Raw genomic sequence first — 21,940 nt, 5'->3', positions numbered from 1 at the left:
GTACTTTGCTGAAGTCATTTTGAGGAATTAATTCAACTACATGTATATTGAAGCAATGACTGTAACAGAACAAAATTAGGAAAGTTAGAAAATTTATCAAGAAAGAGCATGAATTAGCTGTCAATACAATAAATAAAATCATCAAAATTAAGAAAGGAAGAGAAAGCCTATTTCAACAGAGATAGGACAATGAAGACATGCTCAGTATGGTTGCTTATTAGAAAAACGTAAATCAAAATGAGAATGAATTACCCGTTCATACCCACTAGGAGAGCTATAATGAAAAAAAGAGAGAGACACTAACAAATGGAGAAGTTGGGTCCCTCATATATTGTTCATGGGAATTTGAAATGGGACAGCTACTTTGGAAAACATGTTAGCTCCTCAAATTATTCAACTTTGCATTACTGTACAACTCAGAAAGTTCCTAGGTATTCGTTAAATATGTACTTAAGACAAATAAAAGATGAAAAACATGTAAAACTTGCTATGGATTTTATAGCAACGTTATTCATAATAGCTAAAAGTGGAAACAACCAAAAGATCTATCAATTTACAAATGAATGAGTTAAAGTTGTATATCCATGCGATAGATTATTTATTACTCAGCAATAAAGGGAATGAAGTTCTGATACATGCCACGGCATGGGTGAACTTTGAAAACTATTATACAAAGTTGACTTTAAGTAATAAAGACTTGACAGAATTAAAGAGAGTCAAGTTGGAATAATTGTATCTTTAGATATTAAATTTGACACAAGTAGACTATAGCTAACTGATCTTTATTTACCTGAATGTGTCATCTTAACTTACTCAATAATGAATTCAAATGATGGCATTTTACACTTTCAGCCCCTTTCTCTCTCTCTCTCCCTCCCTCTCTCTTCTGGAAATCATTATTCCCTCATTTTGAACAATTTTGGAGATGGAATAAACATGAATCATTGCAGCACTGGAAGAATTTTAACAATTTTTGGAAATAAATAGCTCTTCTTGTCTCTTTAGTCATTCTGGATTTTATTTGGTATTCATCTTCTGTATTTTTCCTTTCCTAAAATGATTATGAAACTATTTTATATTCATAAAGAAAAATATAAATCACCCCTTACTATAAACCATATACAAAAATAAAACAGATCGTAGATACATGTGTAATTGCTAAAAGTATAAAACTTTAAGAGGAAAACAGAGGAGGAAATCTTTCCGATCATCTGTTTCAGCAAATATTTCTAAATAGGACACAAAAAGCAAATAACAAAAGAAAAACTGATAAAATTGACTTATTCAAACTTAAAAACATCTGCTATGTAAAATGTTTAATAACATTAAAGAAAAACAAAAACTAGGAGAAATACTTATTATAATAGATATATTTGATAAATTATTCATATTTAAAATACATTAAAACTTTTATAATTCAATAATATTCATTTATAGATATTTTATTTATAAAATTAAATGAGTTAAATAAAGGATTTAAAACATGTGTCATTGAAGAAGATAGATGAACAAGTAATCCAGTAAAAGATACTCATTATCATTACTCATTATAGAAATGCAAATTAAAACACAATAATATTACCATTCCACAGACACTAACACGCATGCACTTTAAAAAGCCTGATAATACCAAGTGTTGTCAAAGACAGAGAGCAACTAGAAGTCTCATACATTACTTATGAGAAAACAAAACGCTATGGCTGTTTGAAATTTCCTCCAAAATCAATCACACCCTTGACAGCAGTGAGACTCAGCAATCCCTCAACTAGATATGTACCCACGAGAAATGTAAGCATACGTCCACACAATCCTGCATACTAAGTATGTGTGGCAGCTTTATTCATATAGCCCTAAAATGAAAACACTACTAATACATGTGAACAGTGAATTAATAAACCAATTGCATGTCGGATTACCATAGAATGAAATAAACCACTTTATCTCACAACATAACTTTCTCATAGATAACGTTCTGAAACATTTAGAAATTTTTGTTAAATTTATTGGGGTGACATTGGTTAGTAAAATTATATTAGGTTTACAGTGTACAATTCTATAACACATCATCTACATATTACATTGTGTGTTCACCACCCAGAGCCCGTTCTTCTATCACCATTTATTTGACCCCCATTTCCCTCTTCTACCACCCCCCACCCCCCCTTACTAAGTAAAATTAGACTCAAAAGACTACATACTATATAATGCTGATTCCATAAAACTAAATGGGCAAGGCCATAGTGATGGATAGCTTAGGGCCGCAGAGGGTGGTGTGTGGGTGGTGATTCCTGAGGAAGGGGCAAAGAATCATGTTTTGAGAGGCTAAGAATTTCCTGTATCTTGATTGTGAAAGTGACACTACCGAATACAATGTGGAAACACATCAAAATGTAACCTTTAAATGGGCGAATTACACTGTATGTAAATTATACCCACAGAAAGTTGCTTAAAATAAAATGAAGATTTTCAAACAAAGTCATTCATAGAGTGAAAAGCTGAAAGAATTCATTAACACCGTAAGTGCTAAAAGAAGTTCTGATTCGGTGAATGAAATAGCAGAAAGAGCATAGCACCATGGGAAGAAAAGAAGAGAACTGAAGAATAGTCATTATAAAATTAAACATAAATTAATATTGAAGTCCATGGGTACCTGGGCATGGAATCTTGCCACTGAGAGAAGGGAAGTAGTGGGGAGAAGAATCTTCCCAGAGACCCGGGGCTTAGGATCTGCTGAAGTGTAAGTATGAAACCGGGAAACTGAGGAAAACCACTGCAGACCTTACCTCAAGTACAAGGCAGCGGTGATTCGTCAGGGAACTACTCCGAAGCCTGTGTTGTGCTGACATAACTCCAGCATCAATAATAGTTCCAGCTCATGTATATACTAGATTGGCTCAGCCCCCTTCACTGTCTGATGGAACACAGCTATTTTCTTTTCTGGGAGGAAATATTGTTTTCCCTAACTTATTGTTCTTTACCTCCAATGTTTATTTATTTATTGTTTCCTGGGTTTTCATATTCCCAGATTATAAAGGAATTCATCCACATTTTACGATAGTCAATCTATGGTTTAATTTATTGTAAATATAGATTATGACCCATTTATGTTTTTCAAATGGCTATCCAGTTAACTCAATATTTTTTAAACACACAATGTTTTTTTTAAAAATTCAAATTTTTAAAAATTAGACAAAAGTTAAGAAAATAAGACACATCGTCAAAAGATTTTCAAAAAGAAAAAGAAATATACCCAGAACAGAGATTGGAGTTACCAAAGAATATAAAATAGCTATCATAAAAAATTAAAAGGTGGAAAATATGTTTGAACAGGTAGGGAATTTCAACAGAAAAACATAAACTATTTTTTTAAAAAGTTGAATTTTTAAATATGAAGTATATGTTATCTGTGATAAGGAATTATTTTGATGGACTTCTCAGCATATTGGAGAAAGCAATGTAAATAATCTGTGAATTTGAAGACAAGTTAATAGAAATTATCCAAACAGAAACAAAAAGTAAAAAGCAATATAACATTCAAGGTCTGTGGGGAAATATAAGTTTTCCCCAAATATTTGAAACTTAGTCCCAAAAGGAGTTGAAAGAAGGGATGGGTCAATAGAAAACAAAGAAGGTATAACAATCAATAGTTTTTTGGAAATTAAAGAGAATGTCTCACAGATCCATGAAGCTCAGAGAACGCCAATAAGGATAAGTGAAAAGAAAAACACACCTGCGCATGCCATACTGAGCAGCGAAAAGTGAAAAAAAATAAGAACAGCTTAAAGGCACTTAGATTAAAAAAAAGAAAGAAACATGTCCCTATAGAAAGGAAGACAAGTCTGCAAAGTAGACAGAAATTAGGTAAGGCTGTAGGAAAGTTAACCCACACCACTAATCCATTTGATCTCTTCACATGTATAGAATGTTACTTCCAACAAGAACAAACACACATTATTCTTGAGTGCATGGAACATATACCAGGGTAGGACACAGAGGACATAGAAAACCCGTATCAAGTAGGTAGTTTTAAAACAAATCATGTCAGTATTTAAATATAGCGCAAGTAGAAAGACAGCAAAAATATAGAAAAAGAATACAAAGTTCTAATTCAACTCGACTTCACTGACATTTTTACAACAACCCACCCAATGACAGTTAAATGTACATTCTTTTCAAGTGAATATGGAATAGTCATAAAGGTAGACCAAATATGGGCAATTAAACAAATCTCAATACATATAAAATAATTAAGGACGTTTTCTAAGCACAATATAAGTCAATTAGAAAGCAATAATATATATTTTTTGAAAGATACCTGAAAAGTCTCTGACCTTTTGGAATTTAAGCAACAAACTTCCAGTTAAGTCAAAGAAGAAATTTATAGTTTTAAATTCATATATTAGGAAGGAAGAAATGTCTAAGATCAATTATTAAAGCTTCCACTTGAATAAGCTAGAAAAAAATAAATAAAACCAAAAAACATATAACGTTAGGTAGCAGTTATGAAGACCAGGTTAGCTTTGCTAATAAAAAGGACAATCTTAGAAGACCCAGTTGGGTCTTCTAAAGATGGGGTTTAACAAGGACCAATGAAGCAGAGGAATATGATTAACTCAAACAAAATAAATTCATAAATAAAAGATCAAATACAATGAATGTATGGCATAGCTTTACCCGAGGACCTAGAAGGAAAAGGGGGTTATTTCTTCTGGGTTCCAAGTTTGTGCCTGGAAAGTTTCTGTGGTGCTTTGCACTGACTATGGCATATTAGAACAACAATTTAAAAAATTTTAGATATAGAAACTGATACTTCAGGGGATTAAATCTTCTTTAAGTTTATTTTTGTGGTAAGTATTAGGGGTATAGTACCACCCACGTTTATCCAATCCTGAGTCTATTTTCTTTTCTAAATATCATTGATACAAAAGTACCTCCTGCTTTAAGCAAGAATGCACGTGTCAGCATCTTCTTTTATCTCTTCTTGATTTTTAAACAAATCTTTCTGTACACAGAAAAGTGACATGGCAAAGTAAGTGGCGTAAGCTTTGAAATCATACAGGGCTCTTTTTGAATCCTGACACGTGTACAAAAACATCTGAATTAAAATGACAAATAAATCTTGGACTTCATTTCTGATTTTCTCTTTAAATTATACGTGGCTCACTGAATTAACATAGATAAATGTTTTTAAAGCTTTTTACCCAAAGATGTTCATTGTTGTTGTATTTAAAAGACAATAACCATAAAGCTGTTGCCCAACCATAAAATGATTAAACTAATTATTAAATTAAACTACATGATTAAACTATTTATTGTACATATAAGACAATGATTAAGATATTAAGGTGATTGTTTTGAGGTGTTTTTTAATGACCCTGATTACAATTAGGATTTAATATTAGAGGAAGAGAATCAGAAGACTTCACAGTCTGAACATTATAAAATATTCATATCTCCGCTATAATCTACATTAATAGCACATAAACATTCATGTCCATCTCAAACTTTTGGTTTTCTGGATCTGAAACTCCGCACATGCTTACCTACCAGCTCCTTTCTTTTATCCAGCTGTTTATTCTAACTCTAACAGTAGCTCCAGTGTTACAATCCCAGCCTTGTCTTGGGTCTCCTGGCTCAATTCCCCACCATTTCTCTGAGCTCCATCCACCCATACTCTGGCCGTGACAGCTTCCCTCCTGGGTACCAGGGTACAGATTTACAAAGTATTAACACTGAGCAGTGAGGTGCCGTCCCTCCCTCAACATTATCCCCATTATTGTGCAATAACCAAATAACCTAACGTCCCAAGCCTACCACAGCTAAGGAAAAAAAAGGGGGGAGACCTTCCTAGAAGGAGGTGAGACTGGATGAGCTAATGGGTCTTTTTCATTTTTTACTGCACATCTCTGTGATAGAAGCAAATGTAATTTTTATGTAGTTATGAGAAGGAAAATTGAAAGGGGGATCATTTTGCAGCATTCTATTCCTGGGCGCTTGTTCCTGCTTCTCTCTGCAATTGCTGTTCACCACTCTGGTGTAATTGGACAGGTCATTTGTGGAAAGGCATAATTATACCTTAAGGTAATGTTCCCTCGTGCATTATTAAGTCATGAATTCTTCTAAAGTAGACAGAGGAGGGAACTAGGTGACTGGAGAGAAGTCAGCCTATTGGATCAGAAGGGACTTAGGGACTAGTCTCATCTCCTCCCCAACATGACATTCCTGCCTGGAACATCCTCGCTAATTGCACTACGCACACTGCAATCAAAATCCCTTTGTAGAATGGTCTCTCCCATTAGGTTGAGGGCCGCTTGGAGATGACACCTAGGTCTAGTTCATCTGTGTTTCCCCAGTACCTAGTATATATTGCCTGGCACAGAGCATAAACTCACTGTTTTCTCCTGAGTGTTGAGATTTCCAAGAAAGAAAATGTGAGATGGACTTCCTTTGATAGACGGCATTCCATTCAAAGACATTTAGACCAGTGAAAGAGACAGCTTTAGAGTGTAATGCAACCTGAGTTTTCACAAAGGAGAAATGAATATGGAGTGGAAAAAATTAGACGTGGAGATGAAACTAGTTTGAGTAACTCTGATGCTCATCAACTTGTCACTTAACCTTTATGAGTTTCAGAATTCTCACAAATAAAACATGGATTACCATATCTAGGTCCGGTTCAAATGAAATACAGTAGTTTCCCCCTTATCTGTGGGGGTCTGACACCCCCAGTGGATGCCTGAAACCTCGGATAGTACCAAACCCTATATATACTCTGTTTTACCCTGTACACATATACCATTGATAGAGTTTAATTAATAAATTAGGCATAGTACAAGATTAACAATAACTAATAATGAAATAGAACAATTATAACAATATGTTATAATAAAAGTTCTGTGAGTAACTCACCTCTCTGGAAATATCTAATTATACTGTACTCACATTGTCACGTAAAGGAAGCACTTTACGGCACCTCTCTGGCCAAATCTCCAGCATCACTACTCTTGCGCTTTGGGGACATTCTGACATAAAATCAGGTTAAGTTGAACACAAGCACCGTGATACCGCGGCACCCAATCTGATCACCAAGATGGCTACTAATGAGCCGAGGGGCATCTGCAGAGTGAAGACACTGGATAAAGGGATGAGTCACATCCCAGGCCGGACATAGCGGGACTCATGAGATTTCATCATGTGACTGTGAACTGAGCGCATTTTAAAACTTACGAATTATTTCTGGAATTTTCCATTCAATATTTTTGGACTGTGGTTGAATGCAGGTAACTGAAACCGTGGAAAGTAAAAGTAGGGACAAGAGGGTGGATCTGCAAGTGGAGCATAAAATGCCAGCTTCAGAGAGGTGCTGAATGATAACGCAAACGATGGTATTTAGCTGCTGTCTTCCAGGCACGGCCCAGGATTATTTACTTTCAGTGAATCTATTTGTAAATCAATGACCATACATTAGTCAGCTAGGAGGTGCCATGCAGTGTGCTAGGTTCACTCATGGGTGTGACAGTAAGTAAAACACAGGCAAGTGGGTGAGTCAGACCTATAAGCAGGCGATCTTATCACCACCCATTGTACGTAGACTCAGCCAAATTTATAAAATAAGTGGCTTGTCTTTGATTCACTTCTCACTTTAATAGTTTAATCCGTTAGAGAAGAAAATATGCTTGCAAATGGACCAGGCATAGGTTAATGAGTTAAGACAGTCAAACCATCTATATTAAAGCTTGATGCAGAATGAGTGCTGAATAAATGTTAGTAATGTCATATAGGGAAATGCCCGCAGATTCAATTGCCTTCTTTGTAAAGTTAAATCCGTAAAATACAATTATAAATTGTAAATATGAAAATAAAGCTAAGAAAGGCAGAGAGAGTGTCAGGGGATCCAATTTGTTTAAATGACGGTCAGAGAAGGCTTCTCCGAGGTGACTTTTGCGAAAAGAACTGAATGAACAGAAGGAGAAAACAAGAGAAAAGCGTAAGTGGGCGGAACATTCCAGAGAGGGAAGGCAACTTGGGAAGACATTGAACAGAACAGTTGGTGAGCAAAAGGCACATCACATACCTGACAGCAAGCCATGTCACATACAGAGAAGGTACCCAACAAACACTCAAAATGTTGGACTGTTTACATCTGCAAAATTTTCACCTTCGAAAAATTACTTTCATGTATCGTTTTTATTGATCTTCATAATTGTTCCAAAATGCTGTTGCAAAAAGCATTGGTTCCAGTCCACACAGCTGCTGTGTGATGAAGGAAGGCTTGAAATCAACATGTCCTAACTCATCTTGTCACTCTTAGGCAGGCCCTGCTTCCCCTGTGCTCAATTTCCAGTCAACATCTCCTGTTCCAATCCTCCCCTCCTGTGTGGAAACACTGAAAATATCAGAAGACGATATACCTATGAACTAGATGCTTCCTTAACTTTCATCTAGTTGTAAGCCCTCTCTTCTACCCAGGCACTATTATTTCCCTTTGGACAGACATCGTCAGGACAATTTTTATGGAAAAAGAGAGACTTGATTACAAGGTGTTTTTAGAGCAAGGATTTCTCCCCAGCTCCTCACATGACACCCTTCTTGGGGCTCCCTGCTCCTTCCACACTCTGGAAGCCCCCTGTGGAACAGGAGTGTCTGCGAGTTTATGGCATAATTGCCAGTCATGGAGTAGTGGTTGGGCTCCCATTTACAATCCATGGATGTTCACACTGGTGTGTTCTTGGCAAGATGTGGCTCATAAACACGTTTCTGAAATAGTGCTGACAGAGAAAAATGCCCATGATGTTTTGTTCTAGGTGCTCTAGGGGATCGGAGACCCCCAGGCTAGGAGCAGAACCTGTGGAGGCAGTGTTGCTGGCTTTGCTGGACTTGTCACTTCCCTGAATGTCAGGGACGATGTTATTCTTCTGGGTGGCTAGGGGAAAGCTCTTTTCACATCCTAAATTCTCCCAAGTCAGAGAGAGGGAGAAAGAGGCACACATATCTAAGTCTGGATTCACACACAATTCTTCCTAACTGCTGCTTTTGAGCATATTTATTTTCTGAGCTCTAGAAATGAACGTCACGTCTTCTGGGACAGAGAGCTCCAGCCCAGGGTTAGACATGTGGAGAGAAGGGCAGAAGGAGAGTGAAAAAGAAGAGAGTTCTCTTCCTCCCTCGCCTAGTGGAGTGTCAAAGAGGGATTTATGAATCAATGCAGACAAGCGCTCAGAACAGTTGGGAACAGCAGCTGTTTAATAAAAATAATTCCATTCTCCCAACTCATATTCTCATAAAGAAGCTGATCCCCAAAAGTCCAAAAATCTAGATGTTGGAAGGTGCCTTAGAAAGGAGCGAGTCAAGTCTGACAGAAAAAGTCAAGAACCGTATAACTTCACTTGTATGTGGATATAAAACTGAAAGGAACAGGCAAACAAGACAAACAAACAAACAAAAACTCATAGACACAAACAACAGCTTAGTGGTTACTAGAGGGTAAGTGTAGAAGGGGCTGGTAGATGAGGGTAAAGGGGGTCAAATATCTGATGATGGAAGGAGAACTGACTCTGGGTAGCGAATACACAATGATGTATCATAGAAATGTACACTTGAAACCTATATAATTTTACTAACCATTGTCACCCCAATAAATTTAATAAAAAAGAAAGGAAGGAAGGAAGGAAGGAAGGAAGGAAGGAAGGAAGGAAGGAAGGAAGGAAGGAAGGAAGGAAGGAAAAGAAAGAAAGAAAGAAGGAAGGAAGGAAGGAAGGAAGGAAGGAAGGAAGGAAGGAAGGAAGGAAGGAAAGAAAGAAAGAAAGAAAGAAAGAAAGAAAGAAAGAAAGAAAGAAAGAAAGAAAGAAAGAAAGAAAGAAGGAAAGAAAGAAAGATGAAAGAAAGAAAGAAAGAAAGAAAGAAAGGAAGGAAGGAAGGAAGGAAGGAAGGAAGGAAGGAAGGAAGGAAGGAAGGAAGGAAGGAAGGAAGGAAGGAAGAAAGGAAGGAAGGAAGAAAGAAAGAGAGAATCTAGCCCCACCTAGTACAGGAGTCCCTTCTCTGGAACTCTCTCCAGGTGGTCTGTCATTCTCTTCCAGACAGACTCCTGTTTCCGAAGTGCAGCTCTGGGTGGAAGATATGGGCTGGTTCACTTAGCACCCACCCAAGTCCTTCTAACATATCTTTTGTACAGGAAACATTAAGAAGATAAGAGCTACATCTCTCAGACACCGTTGCAGGTTGAGCGTCACATGGGCCCTAGACTCTACAAAACAGAGGCACTTTTCTGAGACCTGGAAGCTGACGTGAGTCACCTGATCACATGTTCTGAGGGAGCCGAGGTGACATTCTTAGCATCCAGTTATGGAGTCCCAGTTACCCCGGATTGGCAATGATGGCAGCTGCGCCTCTGCCAGACGTGTCTCATGACATACCTGCCTGCTGCATATGTGGCTGTTGCAGGAAATCTGCACCCCTCAGAGAATCTGTGAGTGCTGTAATATAATAAATATTTCTTCTCCTGCTCAAGATCGTTAGATTGATTTTATTTTTTCAACAAGGATCCTGATGAATATACCCTCCAAACGCTCTATATTATCTACGTGATAAAATGTGACATAGCAACGTGACAGTCAGGAGTCCGTATGATTTACCACTTGGGGCACCGCTCAGCCTGTCCACCCCCTGACTTTTCATTTTACATTTTGACTCAAGGATTCACAATTATCTCCATTCCGTTTTGAGGACAATTTGGTTGAGATAAATTTGACTTTTATTGAGCTGACTCTGTGTCCTCATACTTCAGGTCTATTGGTTATCTGGGTACATGTAAGAAATCATTATCGGACACATTATTTTCCTATCATGTATCTAGGCTTTAGGTTAACAAAACCTCATGGAGCTTACGATTACATCGAATATGAATGGGGAAGAGAAAATAAAGATGTACATTGGACATATATAATTTTATATAATTATCTTTGAAAAATCATTACAAAAGTATCACTGGGGGGAAAAATCACAAAGGAGGAAATGTTGAAGTTAGAACCTGAATTCTGACCAAGAGTAAGCCATTAAAAAAAAAAGAAAGAAAGAAAATAGAAAACCAACTCTGAAGAAAGAATTCTAAGCAGAGGGAAAAGCAAAAGTGAAGAGTCTGCGGCCCCACAAAGTTGGGTGTGTGTGAAGAAGGGAAAGGCAATGGAGGATGAGAACGGTGGGAGCTGGGCTCAGACAGAGGGAGGGCCGGGGGCACTGAGCATGAGTGAGCAATGACTTCCTGCAATAGACAGGAAAATATAATTCCCCTCTCACAGGACAGGGCTCCAAAATTTGGAGGGTCCCAATCCTTTTGGACGTGGGGCCATGCTCGCAAAGAGGCATGGGAGAAGGTGGTCACGTGTCTGACTCCAGTGGCCATGGTGCGACTCCGAGTATTGTGGACGTCGAGAGAGAAAATTCCTGGAGAAGTCAGGCTTCCAGAAATGAGGCTTGATGATGGTTCATTCTACTGGGAGAAATGTGTTAAGTCTGTGGCCACAGCCATTTTAAAGGGTCTGCAAAGGATTCAGCTCCTTTTTTTGAAACAGACTGGGACAATCCACTCTAGCTTTTTCTTCCTCTTTCTCTTCTACCTTTTCTTTCTCCCCTCAATCACTAGCTACCTCTGTACTATTTTTTTTTAACTTTTATTATGTGTAATCTTCACGACATCTTTGCAAAAAAGCATTTTAGAGATAAGGAGTCTTAGAGAAGCTAAGAATCATGAATTAATGGCACTTAAAGTGGTAGAACCAGGATGTGGACTCAGCAGCCTTCTGGTCTTAAAGTCTGCACACGTGACCCTTCCTGGTTTAACCACCTTTCTTCTCTCGATGCATTCTCATTTCTCCCTGATCTGTCAACGTTTAGTTTAGATGTCACTGCCTCCTAAAAGCCTTTCTTGATGTCCATGTAAACCCCACATCTGTTTAGGGGCCACTGTACGTGGCCCTTCTCAGTCCCCCTCTCTGTGTAGTCTCGGTTTGTCAAAGCGCCTGCCAATCTTCAGTGTGTTCTTCAGTTTACTTCCCTGCCTCTCCTACTAGACTGTGACTTCCTTCAATGTAGTGAGTGTTCGTAATCTCTGTTGCCTAAGCCCTAAACTTTCTATGCTTTCCCAACCTTTCTTGAGCAAGAATAGCCTCTAGAAACTGGAGCGGGAAAGGCGGCAGCAGCCACAAGGTGTATGAAATGATTCACCTGTGAGTTTCTAAGTGTATCAGTCATTTTCTGCTACCACGGTGTTGTGTGAGAAATCATCTCCAAATACAACAGACAAAACAGCAGAGACATATCTGAGGGTTGGCTAGGTGATAGGTAATCGAGCCTGGGCTTAGCTCCAAATACAGGATTATACCAAGTCTGCTCCACGTGTCTCACTCATTCTTTTGGGAGCAGTAACTACCAGGACATGTTCTTTCCTTAAGAACTGCAGGAGTTCAAGAAAGAAAGCGTACTCCAAGTCTTTGAACACAAAATGTTTGTTGCCATCCCATTGGCCAAAGCCAGTTTCATGGCCAAACCCAACCTCGATGGGAATATATTGTGCACACCAAAAATGGAAGGAAGAGGGGAGTAAAGAGTTGCTTTGGAATAATGTTCCAAAGTAACAAACTGAAGAAAAAAAACAGGACTGTATTGATTTATAATTATTATCAGTAGGGTCTAGAATAAAACACAGTGGGAATTCTCTGGTGAGAACTGCTCTCTCTCTGGTGTGTGGAGCCCAAACTTACACCCAGATAGAGTGATAAGTGGTGGAAAGTAATTATGACACATTTTTATCGAGCATCTACTAGAATGCAGAAGCATAGGGATTGCAAACATGTAGGCTCTGTCCTCAACCCCCAGCCTGGAAGGGAAGACAGACAGGTAAGTCAACCATTTTTATGGTGTGTAATGACTTCCTGCAAAGAAAATGCAGGGCTTCAAGGAACAGAGAGAGAAGCAAAAACTCTGAATATGCAGCAGGGAGAGTCCCTGAACAGGCAATGTTGAAAGGGAAGAAATCTAACTCCTCATCCCCTTTTAATTTTGTAAATAACTTTTCAGATCACTTATTTTACTCTGTACCCTCAGTTCCTATCTGACTGCTTGGCACGGAATATTCGCTCAGCTCAGTACATGGTTATTACAAGATTTGGTGGGTGATGAATAGTTTCAGATTAATTATGAAGTATCAACGTAACTTTCATTCTTCCTTCTCCTTTTACAGATAAAGAAACTAAAGCCAAGATGGCTGATGTAACTGTGTAAAGATCACACAAATATTTAATGACGAAGCCGTGAGAAGAATCTGAGGCTTGCAGCTCCCAGTCCAGTGATTTTGTGCTAAAAGTTGCATGAAAATTACTTGCCTCTAGTTTTCAGTGGAATGAAAAATAAGTTATGTAGCTGGGAGCTTTCTAGCACAGTGATTACAACATAGTTTACCCTTTGTAAATGTCTGTTGAATTAGGTTAGATATTGGAAAGATTCATAAGATTTTCTGTTTTAGTCCAACCCCTCATTTTGCTTTCATAGGGAAAGGAGTCAGGAAATGACTTGGCCAAGGTCACACATCCATCGGCCACGGAGCTACATGAGAACCCCGAGCCCTTTGCCTGTCAATCCAATGCTCCCTTCCTTGTGTTGTCATTGGGGGCGGATGAGGTCTGCCTGTGCCCTGCGACTGCGGGTAAAGAGGCATGACATTGTTTAAAGCCATTACATGGTAAAGCTCGGTTGCTAGCAGCTGAGTAGGAAAAGACAGTGATTCAAGTTGTCAGGGCCCTTAGAAACCTGTTCTGGGTGTTGTATTCCTAATGGAAAGAATTGTAATGCACGAATGTGGTTATTCTGGGGCCTGTTCCGAAACCAAGAGAGTATATTCCCAGCAGGCTTAATACAGACAATTATGGTTAAACCTCCAGATAAGCTAAACTTCTGCGCTCACTGTCTCCTCATGCGGGGTGCTGTCGGCATAGGGTGGGGGCAGTGCAAAGACTGCACACTCTTTATTCCTTTAACACCATCTCCTGTGAGTCCTCATCCTCCCGTGTCGCTTACAACTTTGGGGGCGCATAAACACTCCCCGAATTCTCTAACAGTGCAGAGCCAGCCTGAGCCACTCACTCTTCCTCCACCAACTTATTTTGGTCCCAAATGACCTCCCAAGGGCAAGGACACTTAATCAATTAAAAGATCTAATGGGCTTCATTTGCCTCTGCAGCTCTGGGGGAGGGAAGAGAACAAATCACACACAGGAAGAAGTGTGATCTTTGGGTTTTCACACAGGGAGCCACACTGCGCCCTTTTGGGCATCTTCGACTCCTTCTTTAATCCTATAGACGCTTTTCCCTTCTAGAAAAAGGACTGAGAAAGCATATATACTGGACCAATGCTGAATTCATCCTAAGTTTTCAGCAGAGTATAAATCAAACACTCGACAAATTAGTACATGTGCCGTGAGCCACTACTGTTCATCCACCCTGATGTTTTCAGTTACAGGTGAGAAACTGAGTACTAGAAAAAATAAATGGCTTGGCCATGGTCCTACGATAAGCTGAACACAGAGCAATAGTTAGTTCTCAGTGTCTCTGTGTCTACAGGGCTCTCGGCCCCACACCTCGCTGGTGCCTGGTTTCCCTGGATTGTTTCAGTGGCATAAATAAACGTGTGGATTGAACTTCTCTTAGAGAAATACCTCCAGAGCAATTTCTAAAGACACGTGAAACCCTTTCCACATTATCCATAGTGCCCATTTCACTCTGAAAGACTCTTGACCACCCAATTTATTCATTAAACATGCCTCTGAGCCACGTGTCTTTTCACTCCTCCAGTATCAAATGCATCCACAAGATAAAGAGACATGAGTCCATGAAAGGATGTTCAAATCCATGGTCCGAAGTTTCTGGACCGGAGCTCCCCAGATACGTTAAGGGAGCTGCTCCCTTTGGAATCCCCATCTGCTGGGATCAGCCGTAGGGCTTGCAAGTCCTGGTACGAAGCCCAAGGCTGAGTTTCTTGTTGTGGATTCTGGGCCAAGTCCTGCTTTGCCTGTCAGTTTCTTCACCTGAAACGTGGAGATCACTATAGCCCCTCAGTGGCTGACACGGTGATAATTATACTTATGTTATCTGCCCATCTTCCCCATTTGTTAATCATCAAAGGCAGCGGGATTGCCACTCCATCTTATCACCCTACCAAGCAGCATTGCCTCACAAAAGGTTAGCATTTACATTACGTTACAAGTTGGGACTACATGCAACAGAAGCTGCCTCCTGCTGGCTTACGCAAACTGAAAGCATAAACTTTAGAGCTGTTTCATGGAACCTATGGGCAGAAATGTGGCTTTCAGATCCCAGGAGTGTCAGAGCGCCCAGGAGGAAACTACTAAAGGGACGCTTTCTAATGAGCCCCTAGTCATTTTGCAAAATGTGATTGGTGGGTGAAAGGCTATAGCTGAAGAATTAGAGACTTGTTTGTGTACAACCCCAGAACTCTAGCACGGAACAGGTGTAAAGTTTGCCTAATTTTTTTTGATTAATGGAAAAATGGCTATTAATCTCTCTCTCTCCAGGAATCTGTTGGGTCTTCTGAGGGACAGGGCAGACTGTTATTAATCGGCGGAGGATTCATTTGAAACAACTTGACTGAGACTAAAGGGAAATAGTTTCATATCTGTTTCTTGATTCCCAAGGGCTGAGACGTAACCTATCACATATCTAATAATTCTCCATTTTCTATTTTCACAGGTGATTTTTATGAACCTTTCCTTTCATCCCTAGGTAAAGGTTTGTAATAGACGGGAGTTAGTTTCTATCAGGCGTCTACATGTGCTGGATGTGAGCTAAGACAAACACTGAGTCTTCCTAAGATTCCTCTTATTGTTTCATATAATGAAGTTAATAATAGTCATCTCCTAGGTGACGGGGGACATCCAATAAGATCCAGGCATCTGGTAAAAATGACGATGGTGATGATGATGGTGATGACGGTGATGACGGTGAAAATGACAATAGTTTTAATCTGACTGAAATAAGGCAAAGCAGGTGAACAAGTGGTAGTAGAATATGTACAGACTTTGGAGCCATACAAAACCGGATTCAAATCTTAATTCTTCAACTTTCTAGCTGGGCAACATTGGGCAAGTTGTTTAAGTTTTTAAAGCTTCAGGATTTTTACCTCTCAAATAAGAAATAGCAATGATAATACCTACTTCATGTATTTGTTTTGAAAATTAGGAGGAACATATGTAAATGGCAGTCTCTCGATAGATACATAGATATAAATTAATATATTAGTATTCATATACATATAATCTGCATGCAATATATATACACACACATATGCATATATGTGTGTATATATATACACACACATGTGTGTATACACACACACACACATATATATACATATATATATATATATATATATATATATATATATATATAGTTTGTAATTATATACCTATAATTTGTCACAGTATTTTCACTTACAATTGTATTTCTTTAAGGGAAATGCTTATTGGAGGATAAGTTCTTTTTTTTTTGTAAAGTAAGTATTTGGAGTTTGTTTTCTCTTTCATTTTTCTCATCCCATTTTCCTGGGAATACAGGTCAGAGAGGAGAGCATGCTTTGCTCTGGGTCTGGTTCTTCATTCAAATGTTATGGTTACTATGCCATGTTCCATTTCATAAATTACTGCTGAGGGTACATTAAATGGCATCATAGCAGCTTCAAATCCATTAAGAGACAACTTACTAACTACAGGAAGATGGTTTGAGGATAACATTGGCATAATCTTATCACCCTGGAACTCAGGACTTCTCACATCCATTTCATCCAGTTAACCCCCGTAGCTATTATCCCCACTATACAAATGGATAAACTGGCCTGTAAAATCAGTGAGAATACGTCAGGTCCCACTAAGAGGTGACCTTGCTACCTGATACAGGAAACAGGTGGTCTGAACTTCTTTCCATGCTTACTCAGATACCACAGCCCGTCCTGCCATGTGCTTTGTATAAGTCTGAGACAAATCTGAACAAACACAAAGTGAAGTGGTGCTTGGGATTACACTTTTAGGTTGTTACCCTAAGCACTTTAGACCTTCAAATAGGGCACCAGAAAGAAGAAGAAACAGGAAACCGTGTAATATTCAACATGAGGAAGAGTGGAGGAATGGACAACATTTAGTTTAGAAAAGGAAAAATGTAATATTAGAAACAGTACCCATGTAAGTAGCTCTCTGAATTTACAAATCACTTATATATCACTGTCTTCTCGTCTGCCCTTTGTAGTTTAATGTAGTCTCCTATTTTTTACAAATGAGAAATCTCAAGTTTGACCTTGGTGACATCTGTAAAGTGACACTCCCAGGAAATTAGGAAAGCCAGTATCCTGAGGCAGGTAGGAGATAATCCAGTGTTAGCAGTTAGCTCAACCCATCACCCTTATTAATCAAACCCACAACTCACCTTGACCCACGACTACCTACTGAATGTGGCTCTTCATTCATCCCAATGGCTTCTCTTTTCACCTCCCCTCACTCACTATACTATGGACACATCACTGTTACTGCTGTTTCGACACAGACCAAAGTTCATCACACCTCAAGGAATATACATTTTGTTTTTCCTCTTGAAAAATTCTGCCTCAGGATCTTTGCCTGCTTGGCTACTTCCTCCTGTTCTCAGAGCTCAGATTACACATTCCTTCCTTGCACCAGCCTCTCTAGCCCCCTCATCTAAAGACACTCCCCATGGAAATGTATACATATTATAACATTCCTCTCTTTTTCCAATCTTGGTCTTTATAACACACGCTTCTTTCTTGTTTATCCATTTCTCCTCTGCCTCTGTTTGCCAGAATCTCATTCCAAGGAAACAGGTACAATGCCCATGTTATTCACTATTGTACTCTCAGTCTCTAAAACAGTCCCCAGTACACAACAGATGACAAATAAATATCTACTGAGTGAATGAAAGAATATGTTGACTTTTGTGGGGACAAAGGCAAAGGTCTTTGTGAAATATAGGAGAATTAATAAACTTACTCGTAGCCTAGTGGTCAGGTTTAATGAACGAGGTTCTAGAGAGGTAACAGAGTTTCACCCTATAAAGAGAAAGAACTTTATAAAGTGTCACACCACTACATCTGAGAAGAATGCTGCTGCACACGACGTTAGTTAATGGGGACAACACGCTTAAGGAGAGGGTAGGTGTAGGGGAGACATACAGGCAGGTGTTTGTCCTGAGGTGGCCTCTGTCCTACTTTCTCACTTCTGCAACTTCAGACTCTAAAGTAGCACTTTGTATACAGAATGTTTGATTGGACAAAGACAAGAAAGTACACAGACTTGCTAATTGTACTTTATTACTTTCCATCACCGTCACACAAACCATAAGATGATTCTAGAAATCACATAGGATCTTGTTGCAAAAGCCTCATGCTAAAAGGGAAGTTTCCAATAACATAGATTTCAATTTATGTTAAAGAAGCAACTAACCCCCAATTAATCAGTGGGGAATTATTGTAGTGACAAGCAATCACAGACTTGACTTTAAAAAAATAGCTTAAAGAGATAGGGGGGTTATCATTTCCATGGAAACAGAAGTCTGGGACGGTCAGCTGCCAGCATTGATCTAACAATGGTGTCATCGAGCTTTCCCATTTTTATTTCTGTTCGTTCCTCTGTTTTCTAGATCAAATGCTCCAACTCTCATGTGATTCCACCAAGAATAAATTGCTAATTCTTTCTGAGTTTTAGAGTCTCACATGTAAAATAACAAAAATAATGATACCTCCTCGGCTACACGGTCAGTATAAATAACGATGTGATGGAAGACCTGAGCTTGGCATTGGCCTTTGTCTTCATTCAAGGGTTTGAAGTCCTGAGTTCCAGGGAGACAAGATTATGCCAATGTCATCCTCAATCCCTTCTAAGATCACGTCACTCCCCTGACATTTGATTTCCCTCTCACACTCCCATTTCACCTTTCATTTATACTCGACTCTGCTTTATTGTGTAGGTCAAGAAGATGTCTCTGACAAGCCCACACTATTCTTTCCACAGCCCCCTTCCAAGGGGCTCAGGTTTTATTCAGAGCGCCGAATAACCTGTCTCGGGAAATGATCACTGATTTTAAACATCCAGCTTCGGTTCAGTTCAAGTCCATCATGTTTATGGAATAAGCACCACAGGCCCCGCCAAGGACACGCTGTAAAGCCTTCCGATCCCCGGTGAAGCCTTTCACTCACTCTGGCGTCCTAGGAGCACGTCCCAGGCAGGCTCTACGAAGGCAGTTGTGTGGGGCAAATGTCAGTCAGGGGTCCATAGCACAACAGGGATGGGGAGAAGGCAGGGCTGTGCAGAGGAGGAATCCAGGCTGTGACTCCACCAGATAGAGCCTCAGCCGGCCTCAACTGATGGATGCTGGTCAGAATCATCAATGAGCAGAATCATTTGTTGAAACTTCAAGATGACAGGCACTTCCTACGCCTCCCTCACTGAGTCACCCAAGTGGGCTGCCCAGAGGACATGATGTTGGGCAAGGCAGCTCATAAGGGGTCTGGAGCAGGAGACTGTCCACTGACCATACTCCCTGCAGCTGGGCTCCTTGTCATAGAGGACTGTCCCCAAGCTGGCACATCAGCCTGGCCTCTCGCAGGACATTTCAGTGCTCTTCCAGGCTGGCATCTTCTGGGCAGGGCATACTGTGTAGTGTGGCCAGTGGATTCCATTGTCCTGTTCCCATTTCCATCTGTCCTTTGCTGTAAAGTGGATCCCCTAGCAATGGTATGTGGGGTTCCACGCTGGTGGACCATAAGTCCTCAGATGGAAAGGGAAAAAACCTGAAATTACTTGGAATAGGTGTATATCCTAATGTGGACAAACTATTGGCCCTCCTGTGAGAAACATAGCCCCATGCAGTCAGTTTTCCATCAAGTGGCGGGGGCTCTTAAAATAATTGTGCCATATTAGCACTGAAATGTTGCCTCTTCCTGACTTGTTGGGCAGTCAATGGTTTCAAGAGCTAGATTGGCCTTGGTAAGTGGGAGTCCGTGGTGTTGAACCCACACGTACTCTTTATCTCTTCAACTGTGGTAACTTCATTCACATGCCCAAGCTGACAACAATGGGATGACTGATGACAGAGGCTGGATTACATCAACTGTGGAGTTAGGCGCCCCCTTGCCTTGTCACTGGTTGATGCTCTCAGGTGGGCATTGACATGTGATAAAAAAAGAAAAATCTCCACTTTTCATGTTTACCCCATCCATAGGTCCTCCTGTATTGGCCTTGTCCCTGATCGTTCAATCTTTTCCTGATCACATTCATCCCTGCCCATGATGCAGTATGTGTATGTTCTCATCTCAATCCACCTGTCTTCCTACTCACGTGAGTGATGAGCTGCACTGCTCAAAACTACTCACTGGGAGGAGAGCTCTTCGCCACTGGTTTCCAGGGGTACCTTTATAGGCTCCCGTGAAGTGTCCTTCATCTTAGCTTGCACCTCCATTCTGCACCAACAAATCCAAAATCTACGTTTGGGATTTTCCCTCCTCCTTCAGGGGTTAAACGAGATTCCACCTGATAGCCATAACGTGAGCTGATGGAACGGTGCTCTCTTCAGGAGAGATGACGTCATGGGTGTTTGGGCTAACTTGCCGTGTACTTGACTTGTGTTCTGTGTGGCCCTCAGGCTCCATTCTGACGTAACACTTTCATCTTCCAGTGAAGGTTGCTGGGCTTGCCTGGCTTTATTTCCTGGTGTATCTGACAAAACCTGGTTCACAATGGGCAGTTTTGTCCACATTGTCATCTAATGCACGATGGCCAGATGTTTTTGTCTCCATGTGTATTTGTTTCTCAAAGCTTATAATTATTTGCTGCTGGTGGTTTGACTTTGTTCCTGAACTGCAATGGCCTCAACACCAATGCTGTATCTTTTTCACTGGATTTTGCCAGAACCTCGTGGCATTTTTGTACCATTGATTTCTCTAATACTATAAGGTGTCCATAGAGCTTGGATCTACTACTGTGGCCTTTCCTTCTCCAGGTCCTACTTAAAGTTGACAGCCTTCAGTGTCGCCCAGAAGATGGGCCAACACAATATTCCTAGGTGTGGCTCTTGTCCTTTCCAGAACTCAGGCAGGCCCACCAGGCATGGGGATTTCTCCTTCATTTGGGAGGAATGAGGCACAGTAACTTAACTTTTCCTTGGGAGACCATGTTCCTAATACAGGAATTCCTGACCTCCTGACTATCTCACCTCTAAAACTGTATAGATATATCTAGCCTCTAAATCTTTGTGGGGTTTATCCCCCGCCCCCTGAAACACATGCATCTTACCAGGCCTCTGGCTTGTTAGTCACTGTTTGCTCGCTCAGCTCAATCAACCTGGCATCATCATTGTAAACATCTCTATGATGGTTGGCAGAATATCCAGAAAGTCTAGGTCACTTTGGACTTGATTATTATGGCAGCAAATAGAAAAGTTAACACAGTCCTAGGGCAAAACTCTGTGTGTGTGTGTGTATGTGTGTGTGTGTGTGTGTGTGTGTGTGTGTGTGCTGTTTCATACAAATGCCAACTGCTTCTGAAAAGGATAGATGAAAAAGAACACATTATCAAAATCCACATGTCAGGTACTCTAGGATATACTGATCTGCTCTATCATAGATCCAATGTCTCTCATGGTGGCTCCAGTTGGGGCCACACTTGGAGCAGCTGCAGTGGTCTACAGGACCCCTCCAGATTCTTCTATGCTGTTCATCAAAGTTAATTTAAAAGATCCTAGCACTCATCCTGCTCCCACATCTTTTCAACTCCTAAGCAAGGTCTTAATCTTCCTTCTCCCTAGGATGTGATGCTGTTTTAAATTGACTGTCTTGGGTTGGAAAAAGGAGGACACTGAGTGTTTCAGAGGTTTCT

The sequence above is a fragment of the Rhinolophus hipposideros genome, assembly GCF_964194185.1.
Source record: "Rhinolophus hipposideros genome assembly, chromosome: 13".
Classification (NCBI taxonomy): domain Eukaryota; kingdom Metazoa; phylum Chordata; class Mammalia; order Chiroptera; family Rhinolophidae; genus Rhinolophus; species Rhinolophus hipposideros.
This window is presented reverse-complemented; position numbering follows the sequence as displayed.